This window comes from Pantherophis guttatus, chromosome 15, assembly GCF_059756535.1.
Source record: "Pantherophis guttatus breed Tessera chromosome 15, ASM5975653v1, whole genome shotgun sequence".
NCBI classification, from domain to species: Eukaryota; Metazoa; Chordata; class Lepidosauria; order Squamata; family Colubridae; genus Pantherophis; species Pantherophis guttatus.
The window spans coordinates 15,448,381-15,459,252 of record NC_142077.1 but is presented as its reverse complement, the minus strand read 5'-3'; positions in this window follow the sequence as shown (position 1 = coordinate 15,459,252).

The window sequence follows — 10,872 nt, the reverse complement described above, 5'->3', positions numbered from 1 at the left end:
CCTGGGTCCCTGGGGGGGGGGAGGGATGGGATTTGGGGAAATTTTCAACGTGTAACTTTCAAGCCTTTTGAATCAGATCTTGCCTTGCTTTTGCCGCTACCATCTCAAACTCAGTAAAAGGACCTTTTCTCTACTTCAATGGAGTCGGGGGGGGTCTTTCTCGGGTTTTGAACGGAGGCAGGCTTGACACTTTGATTCCCCTCCTCCCACTTGGAGCCCCAGAGATGGCTTTGGATGCTGGTTTCCAGTATTCCCAGTGAAGCCATGGCTCAGGATACTGGGGCTGCTCCCCAGAGCAGAAAGGCTGGGCGTGAATCCCATCAAACTGAAGAAGGGAGAATGTGGCTGTGACCCTCCCTGGGTTCCCTTCTCTCTCTCTCTCTCTCCTGCCAGGTGTTGGGAGGAAGAATGGAGGCTGCTGCTTTCACGAGGCTTTTTCCAAGTCCTTTGCTCAATGTTGGCTTAGAGAGTTCTAAGAACCAACCAGGATGGCTTCCAAACCAGGATCAGGGTCTTAAGAGTTATAAGTCAGTCCAGTTAATTGTGGCACTTCTGATGGCCATAACAATTCATGGTTTCTGCATTATGAAGCCCGCCAAGGGGATGATGGTCTCTTCAGGTGTCTGTTGTTTTCCAAAATGGAGGCAACATGTGGAGAGTTGTTGGTCTGCATTGGTCTTTTTCAAATTTTAAGATGAATGGACTTCAACCCCCAGAATCCCCCACCCAACAATGCAGGGACTTCATCATGCTGGCCAGGAGATTCTGGGAATTAAAAGTCCATTCATCGTAAAATGCCAAGTTTGAAAAATGCAGCTCTACATTCCTCCCTTCTATAAGGAGTTAAAGCCCTGCACCAAGAATTGGCTAACTCACACGTTGCTCAATAAGCCAGACACAATTTTTTCTCTCCCTCTCTCTCTCCGGGCAACCCCGGATCCCCCTTGGAAGACCCAGCCCTGCATGGCTTCTCCCCCACAGGAGCCTCTCCTGGAAAGACACGGAGCACAAGTGAGGCTGGAGAAACCCCGGGGGCTGCATCCCCCCAACATCCAACCCTGGACCCATAAACCAGTTTCGTCTCTTCCCAGTGTGGGAAGCCCCCCCCCCACTCCTAGAAGAATGAAATATTTTGAGAAATATGAAAAAGGCAGAATATTATATTTCCTTAAAGGAGAAATGGAGAAAGAGGCTTTTAAAGACAGAAAGCAGACTCGGTCTTTAGAATTCACCCACCACCATTTAGCAGAAGGCACAGAGCTCACTACATGGCACAATTTCCTAAGGGCATTTCAGGCATTGCCCAATCCCTCCCCCCTCCCCCCCAGCAGCATTTCAGGACCTGCATAAAATCCTGGCATTCGTCCAACTAGTTGTTCAGCTGGTCCAGAGCCCTGGTGGTTCTGCTTCATCAATCAATGGACCTTCTTCCCAAGGAGCCTCCATTTTATTTCCAGCGTCTTTCTCCGGGCTGGAACTGAACCAGATGGATTTTCCCTTCCAACACCAGGAATGGGGGGTGGAGGGTGGGGAGCTGCCCCAGATCTCCTCCTCCTTCCTGGCCATCCTGGGCCTTCTCTATGGGTCTGGGCTTTGCTTTCCCCCGAGTGCCTCATACATAGAAAAAAGTGGCAGTGGAACATGGGATATGGTCTCCCCCATTTCCAGGACACAGAAGATGGAACCTGGAGGGAGATTTTGCTCTGCTTTCCTTCCCCAACACGAGGCTCCCCAGCTTCCTTCTCCCAAGAGGGGCTCCCCACTCATCCAGGCAGAGTCCTGTCTGGCATCCCTGCAAGAGCCCCCTTGCCTGGCCTGGGCATGGGAAAGGGAGGCAGGGGAACATGGGACATTCCCATGTTCCCCTGCCTCATTCCCTGGTCTCAGAGAATGGAAGTTTGAAGGGGATTTTGCATAGCAGTTTTCCATATCCCTCCCTCCCTCCCTCCCTTCCAGGGGTGAGTTGCTTCCTTTATTTCTCCATCTCTTTTCACTTGGTTTTCTCTCACTTCTCCCTCTCTCTGTTTGTCTCTGCATGTGGGTTTTTTTTCCCAACTATGCAAAGTTCTGATAAGTAGTTTTTCACTATTTTTTCATTTAGTTCTTGGAGTCAGGCCACACTATTACATCAGCCCTTTTGTCATTGAGCATCAGCTTTCAAAGTAAAGTAAAGTTTGGCTCCAACTCAACAAGCAGATCCGTGACATGCTCGGGCATTAAATATCCCCCGAGGTTTTCTCTCTAATTGCTATGCCAACAAATGTCACATTTCTTTTTATCTTCAGCCACAGGTGCCGTGAATTCCCTCTGGGGCCAATTTCAAGGCTGTACATCCCAAAGCTCTCAATTCTAGCTGACAGATTTAATTCCATCTCTGCTCTACCATTATGAACCACATGGGGATTATTTCCCTCTCACTTCCCTCCAGAGAAATGCCCAACAATCTTGGAGTTCAAAAACTAGTTGAATTATCCAGGGATCCCTCCTGAGAGGGAGAATTATTATCCTCCGAGTTTCTTCTCTGCTGTTTGGCCGAATCCTCCCGGGAGACTTTGGGGAGAGACCCAGGGAGTCGGGGGCAGCTTCTCTCTTCTCCCCCTGGCCCCAAAGGCCCGAAATGGAAAACTTTCCTGCCAGAGAACTTGGCTTCAGGCAAAAAGTTTCACTGAACAATTTCAGACTCTGGACTTCCCTCCCCACTGAAGATCAGGGCTGCCTGGATCCCTTCCCATCAAAGGGGGCTACTCTGGGGAAAAGAAGAGCTGAGGGCAAAGGGAGCCCTCTTTCTGCCACCCAGGATCACCCTCCAAAAGACCCCCCTTTTCCATCTTCCCAAATGAGAGCTCTGCTTTCTTCCAAAGGGTGCAAGTTTCTTCTTGAGTCCCTTGTATTGTCCCCCTTCACTGCTCACCTGCAAGCCCCTCTTTATCATGTAGAAGGGTTGGGGGTCCTGGGCCTTCCAGATGTGGTGGGGTAAGAACTTTCTCCCTCTTCCACTGGGGAGTTGGCTGGGAATGGTACCTTTGGGGCTCCTCCAGATGTGGAGGAGAGATGTCACTTTGCTGGGCTGGGTAGTTATCAATATTCTACTTTGAGATTTGTGATAGTTTGTGTGTGTGTGAGGGGGGGGAGGGGAAAGAGAAAGAAACACTAGAACAACCCCAGAACTCCACCCTCCAACAGATATCCTGGACCACAGAACCCATAATTCCCTCATAATACCAGACTTCTCCCCCCTCCCCCTGGGAGAATCCACCGCTCCTTTCCTATGGGGAGGGGCACCCAGACCCTTCTAGCAGTGCCCGCCAAGAGTCCCTCCCCCCTGCAGGGACCCAGAAAGGCCTCTTGTAGCCCCCCTGCAGTCCCCCCACCAAAAAGTCCCTGGCGCCACCTGCACGCCAAGCCCCACCAGTGCCCATCCGAGCAATTCAATGCAGGGAAAGGGGAGGGGCCGTCCCCCTGGCCCTGCCTCCCTGCGGGAGGGAAGCCTCCGAGCCTTGTGTGCAGAACTCCCAGAAGAAGCGGCCTCGGCAGCTTCAGAGGACAAACAGAGCATGTGCGAGAGAACGTTGCCCACAGTTGCTCCCGATGGGAGCGGGGAGAATTCCTCGTAGGAGGAACTTTTGCAAGGAAGTTGGAACTTCTTTCCGCTCTAGGACTCAACATCTCTCTGGCCTTAACCCTTGCGCTGTGCCTCAGTCAGACCGGCGTAGATGAGGCAGCCTATGTACGCGAACTACAGGTGGTCAGTTGGTGTTGAGCGTTTCTCTCCTCTGTGTCCTGTCATCCACTCCCCCCACCAATCAGATCTCAACCCCACTTGGATGGTGGTGCGAAGGAGACACAGGCGCATCTCTCACAAGGGGAGCTGCTGTGGCTGGCGGGGACCACCAGGGGCTCCCTCCGCAGGCATCGAAGTCCTGGCAGCCTGCGAGCCTCAGAAGGGAACTGAGCATGTGCCTCTGCCTTTTGCCCATCTCTGCTTCTCTCAGTTCCCCACCTGATGGAAAGACACGGGGTCACCTCACCCCTGCCCTTTGTACCCAGACGCCCCCCAGCCCTTCCTCCGGGGCCAAGAGGCTGCAAGGGGGCCTGGCAGGGAGGGAGGGACCAGGAGGAGCATCCCCAGGAAGGGAGTCCCACCAGAGGGAAGGCTGCAGTGGGGGGGAGGGGGTCTTGCAAGGAGGGGGGTTTCCTATCTCCTTCCAGCCACAATCGCAGCCAACGCAGGAATTTCTCTCCTTTTAGGCTTCTTTATCTCTCCATGCCAGGAAAGTTTGGACGCTCTTTGGGAGCCCCAAGAAGGAATCCCTACCATCCTTCAGAGGTCTCCCCAGCACTGCCAAGCAAAGGGTGGCTGGCCACTTTCCCCCCCCACTGCCCCCCCCCACGGACAATCCAGGATTTCCCTGCAGGAAAGGAGCTGCTGGCAGCGTTGCTGGGGGTTCCCTGAAGGAGGCTGGGAGGGGGTGTTTTGGGACCCCTCCTGGGAGGGAGAGAGAGAGAGACAAGCCTTCCCCTCCCTCTGTGTCTGTGTCTGTGTGTCTGTCTGGGGCCCTTATGGCACTCCAGCAGAAAGTTGGGTGGGTCAATCCTCTCCAAGACTTGGGTGGGGGGAGGTTGGGGGACCCTCGTGGGAGGGAGTGGGATCTGACCCCCCCCCGTTACATCTGTCAATCAGTCTGCCTGCCTGGCCCCTTATGGCCCCTCAGCTGGATTGTGAGTTTGGAGGGCTAATCCCGTCCAAGACTCAGCCTGGCTGGATCCCCCTCTCCTCCGCAGATGGGAGGCCAAAAGGGAGGGAGAAGGTTGGGAAGGGCCGTTTCTGCCCAACTCCAAGGAAGGGAGCCCTGGGCAGACTCCCTCTGTCCACTTAGGGGACCCACTTGGGACCCCAGAGAGGGATGCTTGCCTGTTCCTGAAGAGCCAGCCTGGAGGGACCAGAGATCCCAGGCACTTTGGACGTCCTTCTCAACCAGAGACCCTGGAAGAACCTCTGGTGCTGGCCCAAAGAGACCGAGGCGGATTCTGTGCCTGGAGCAGGTGGGCAGAGGCCCCAGAATGTGCTGCTGGCTGCCCTGAACCCTTTCAGATCAAGAGAAATGAGAAAAATCCCCCTTTGCAAAGCCAAAGGAGAAAACAGCCTAGCCAGGACTGTGTTGGGGGGAATGCTGGCTATTTGGGGGGAAGAGGGGCAGCTGCATCCCATCGGATTGCATCCCCCAAAATACACTTTAATCTGGAGGTGATCAGTGGGATCAGTTGGAGAGAGGAAAGGATCTCATGTGACAAGGAAAGCTTCTCCCTGTCTGGAGGGGTAAAGAGCTCCTGGAACAGGCCGAAAGAATTCCTGGTCTCCAGAAACCACGTTCCTCTTGGCAGGTCCAGGAGGTTCCATGTCAGCCCCATGGAAAAGGGGGTTTGCAGGGCAGCAGAGGTGGGGAAACTCACCCACCCCGTCCTTATGGGAAATGGGCCTCTTGGGAAGCTCTGGCCAAGCCTCAGTTCAAACCACACAAGTTTTGGTCTACAACATCCCCACTTCAAGAGTTGTGTTACCCGGAGGGGCCCTGGGAAAACGGCGGCTGCCTCCACCATCCTGTGTGGCTGAAGCAGGAAGACCCCAGAAGCTCAGATGGGGCCCCTGGGGGTCCCAGAGCAGCTCTGGCCATCCTGTCCCTGGAGACCAGAGCTGGATTTGGGATGGGGGAGGGGAGACCTTTCCGCAGCAGAAGGCTTCTTCCTCAGCCCGGAAGAGGAGGAGGAGCCGCAGGGGGAGGATTCCCAACAGGGGAGAAGAGCTGATCCGTTTTCCTGCGTCTTCCATGCCTCCCTGCTGGTCTTTTCTGGGACGGAGGCCGGAAAGAAAAAATCTCTCTTCCCCTTTGCTTTGCCTGGATCGTTTCCCTTCTCCCGACTGGCTCAGAGCTGGCAAAATGGCAGCAGAGAGTTTGAATTCAGCCCTTCTTGGCTGCTGTCTTTGACTCCCCTTTTTCTTGGCTTCCAGCTGAAGCGGCTGATATAGAGAGGACCCCTCCCAGGCAAGAGGGAACCTCCACAGCCCTCCCCCAACACCCTCTCTCTCTCTCTCTCTCTCTCTCTCTGTGTGTGTGTGTGTGTGTGTGTGTGTGTGTGTGTGTGTGATCTCCCTGGGGATCTAACTCGGGGCTCATCCCAGGGGAGGAAGGGCTCCGTCTGAAGGCAGCAAAGTCCCAGGACTTCCCACCTGCCCCCATTCATCCCCTTCTGTCACAGTCGCACTCTGGCCCTTTGTGCGCGATTGTGTGTCTTTGTGTCGAATGTCACTTCACCGTTTGGGAAAGAGGCTTCCAAATAAGTCTATAGACAATCCTCGACTTATGACCACAATGGAGGCCAGAATTTTATGTTGCTAAATAAGTCAGGCATTAAGTGAGTTTTGCCCCATTTTACAACCTTTCTTGTCTCAGTTGTTAAGTGAATCACCACAGTTGTTAAGTTAGCAACATGGTCATTAAGTGAATCTGGCTTCCCATTGACTTTGCTTGCCAGAAGGTCCCTAAAGGCCATTACCTGAGTCCGAGACACTACGACCGTCATAAATTTGAGACAGTTACCAAGCATCTGAGTTTTGGTCCCGTGACCATGGGGATACTGCAATAATTGTAAGCATGAAAAAGGGTCATAGTCCTTTTTTAGTGTCCTCGTAACTTTGAACCGTCACTAAATGGACCATTGTAAGTCGATGTCCCTTTGTTCTTTGTCCACCGCTGTTTCAGCAGAGACACAACTGTCCTCGCAGCTGCCTTCTGCCTCAGTCGGAGTCCCCGGATGCTCTCCAAGGGCAGCCCCACAGAGAGAGCTCTGCAGTAGTCCATCCTGGGGGCGAGCAGGGCGTGAGTGGCCGTGAAGGGAGCCAGGTGGCCCAGGAAAGGGAGCGACTGGGGCAAAACCCAAAACTCTGCCATGGCCCCTCCTAACTACGGCTGCCCCCTGATTCTCAGGCAGGAGTTGTGGCTCCAGAAGGACCCCCAGATCAGTCCAGGGGTGAAATCTAATATTTTTTTGCCACCGGTTCTGTGGGCGTGGCTTGGGAGCGTGGCCTGGTGGTGGTCATGTGACTGGGCGGGCTTGGCCATTTTTTTTTTACTTTTTAAAGCATTTTTAACTAGTAAAAAATGCTTTAAAAAGTTAAAAAAAAAGTTTCTGACCAGCCTGAACCCCCTCACCAAGCCTGTTCCAACACCTCCTAGCCCCAAAGATTGCAAGCCTTTCTACCTCGGCCACCCAGTCAGGGAGATGATGGGGGGGGGAGAGAGAGAAACAAATTGCTCAGCTGCTCCCCCTTTTCACTCAGCCCGAGCTTCCTGTTGCAGATTTTCACGCCTTGCTTCACATGCCCAGGATTGTCACCCTCGTCTTCTTCTTCCTCCTCCTCTCCAAGTGGAAAAATGCCAGGAGCACAAAAAGAAGTGCTTGCTTGCTCCTGCCGTTTTTCCATTTGTAAGGAAGCTTTCGTACCTTGTGAAGGCAAGTCTGGCTTCCTGCGCTAAAAATCTCACCAGTACCGCTGTGCGCACAGCTTGTGTGTATGTATGTGTGTGTGTGGATGTCGGGCATGGGCTGCTGCAAAGACCAGAAGCAAACACACACACACACACAGAGGCTTTAAAAGACCTTTGAATGAAGGCGGGGGTGGATTGGAGAGGTCATTTCCCTCCCCCTCCCTCCCTCCACACCAACATTCAGTGCAGCACACACACACACAGAGAGAGGCTTTAAAAGACCTTTTGAATGACTTGAGGCTCCTTCAGGTTGGCCTCCAAAGAAAAGAGGAATGAAGGTGGGGGTGGATTGAAGGGGTGAATTCCCCAACTCTGGTTCAGCCGGCTGGGGATGGGACGGCAGGCACAGGCTGATGTGCACAGCAGTACTGGTGAAGTTTTTAGTGAGCAGCACAGGAAGCCAGACTTGCCTTCACGAAAGCTTCCTTACAAATGGAAAAACGGCAGGAGCAAGAAAGCGCTTCTTTTTGTGCTCCTGGCATTTTTCCACTTGGAGAGGAGGAGGAGGAAGAAGAAGATGAGGGCGAAAATCCTGGGTGTGTGAAGCAAGGCATGAAAATCCACAGCAGGAAGCTCGGGGTGAGTGAAAAGGAGGAGCAGCTGAGCGCTTTGTTTCTCCGGAACTGGTAGAAAAAAATGCTTAAAAAGTAAAAAAAAAAAAAAAGTTCCCACCATCACGCATCTCTCAGCTGATTGTCGGAACTTTTTTTTTAACTTTTTAAGCATTTTTTTTACTACCGGTTCTCTGGAAGTAAAAACAGGAAGTAACGATGACTGGGCGGGTGGGTGGAGCCTCGAGTTGTCATCACTACCGGTTCTCCGAACCACCGGCCGTCATCGCTACCTACTCGCCTGAACCGGTCCGAACCGGGAGCATTTCACCCCTGCTTTATGCTACATGCTATACACACTTTATACTACTTTGGTAAGGCCACACTTGGAATCCTACATCCAGTTTCGGTCACCCTGACACAAAAAAGATGCTGAGAGTCTGGAAAGTGTGCGGGGAAGAGCAAGAAAGAGGATGAGGGATCCGGAGGCTGAATTGCATGATGGACTATTGCAGGAACTGGACCCATCTAGGCTAATGAAGAGAAGGACTCAGGGTGTCCTCCCAGCAGTGGAGAGGCTGCCACAGAGAAGAGGGGGGTCCACCTGGTCTCCAAAGCACCTGAAGGCCGGAGAAGAAGTGACAGATCGAAACTGATCCAGGGGAGAATCGACCTAGAATTCAGGAGACGTTTCCTGACCGTGAGAAGGATGAATGTGTGGAAAGGCTGTGGGGCTCCATCCCTGGAGGCTTTGGAGAAGAGACCGGAGGCATTTGAGTGAGAGGGTGGAGGGTCTCCTGCTTGAGCCGGAATCCCTTCCAATTCTGTTGTTTCTTTCACCTTGGAAGGCTGCAATCCGAGGCCATCAAAGCGAATCCCAGCCAGAGAAATCCTATCCTGCCATTACAGATACAAGCGACAGAAGATGATTTCCTGTCTCGCTCGCCCCATCCGTTGGATTCCACCTGAACCTTCTTTCCTCCAGCTGAGAGGAGGAGGAATTCCTGGGTCTCCAGGAGGTTGGGATGGATTCCCTGCAAAGAGGAGTTTCTGCTCTTTGGCTCACATGAAAAGAATGGGCCGTTTTTGCCCCTTTGTTTGTTTGCATGTCTGAATAAACATTAGGCGGCTTTTCTTTGACATTTTAGCAGTGATGGCACTCAAGAGGGAACCCCTCGACTTGCAAAAGGCTCAATTCCCCTGCCTTGCTCCACGGACGTTTGAAAGGCATTGAAAAAGGGGGTGGCCCTGGGGTCCTCCCCTCCCTTTCCCCCCCCTCCATATTTCCTTTTATTCTCCTCCGGGCTTCTCGTCCTCTGGGCGGCCTCTCTGAGCTCTGCTCCCAGGTGAGAGTTGGGGGTGCCTGGAGGGGTTTCGTCCCAGCCGGGCTGTGGGCATGGAGGGCACGGGCAGCTCTGGGGGCTCCGTCTGCAGAGGCTGCGGGCACCCCCGCCCAGGAGAGCCATGTGGAGAAAGTGGCAAGCAGGTGGCCTGGAGGGGCTGGAGCGACCCCAGACCCCATGGCGGCTGGAGGGGGGTCGCTCTGGTGGGGGAAGGATGGAACCTTTGCCAGAGAAAGAGGGAAAGCCGCTCTGGCCCAGGGATCCCCCCCACTTCTGCTTCTTTTTTTATGAATTAATTTGCTTCCCATATTGCAAGGCTCTAATCTGAAGCTATCAAGGCTGATGAGACCCGGACAAATATCCGTAATAGAAGATGGTTTTTTTCAATCGATCTGCCTCCCCATCAATTGGATTCCACTGAGAAGCAGAGAGGGGGAAATCCGGGGTCTCTGCAGGGCTGTGATCATGAACGTCCCTGCAAAGGCAACCAGGGAGGTGGGGCTGTGGCTTGGTTAAGGGAAAGGCCTGGTGGGTTTGGATAGTTTACGTGTCTGTATAAAATTTGGGTCTTGGAAAAACCTGCTCAAACTGACAGAAATTGTAAGTTTCTCCCTTTAAAAAGCTGCATGTCTTTTGGTGGTGAGTGCGAATGCTGCCCCTGCCCCCACCCACCGTTTATCCTGGTCTGTGTGAGGTTTGTGTGGATGTTGTGATAAGAAAGTGGAAATTATTTTTTCTGTTTTTCTTTCTCTCTTTGTCTTCCCCAGCCTCCAAGCCCCCTTCTCTGGATTTCATAAGGTTTCCTATAACAGGTAGTCCTCCACTTATGACCACAATTGGCTCCAGAATTTCTGTTGCTAAGTGAGACGGTTGTTAAGGGAATCGCTGCCATTGTTAAGTGAGTAACAGGGTTGTTAAGGGAATCTGGCTTCCCCATCGACTTTGCTTCCCAGAAGGCCCCAAAAGGGGATCATGTGACCCCTCCCCAGACACTGCGACCGTCATAAATAGGAAGCAATTGCCCGGCATCCAAAGTTTGACCACGTGACCAATGGTCGCAAGTGTGAAAAACGGTCCCAAGTCACTTTTTTCAGTGTCGTCGTAACTTTGAATGGTCACTAAACGAACCGTCCCTGCCTCTCGTCTGTTTGATGCCGTGATTGAAGGTCCCAAAGAGGAAGAGGCGGAGAAGAGGAGGCGCAAGGCAAGGCTTCCCCAGGAGACCCCCGGGGGCTGCTGACCCTCCGCCAGTCCCTGAGTCCGAAAGCTCGGAAGGACCGACCCAGCTTGGATCCTGCCCTCTGGAATCTGTTAAGGGGAAAACAGGGCAATAAAAAGCCAGGATCATGTGGCTGCAGAAGTATTCAGTATTCAGCTCCAGTACCAGAAAATTGACTCATTTCTCACTTTGACTCTTTCCAATATACCCAATAA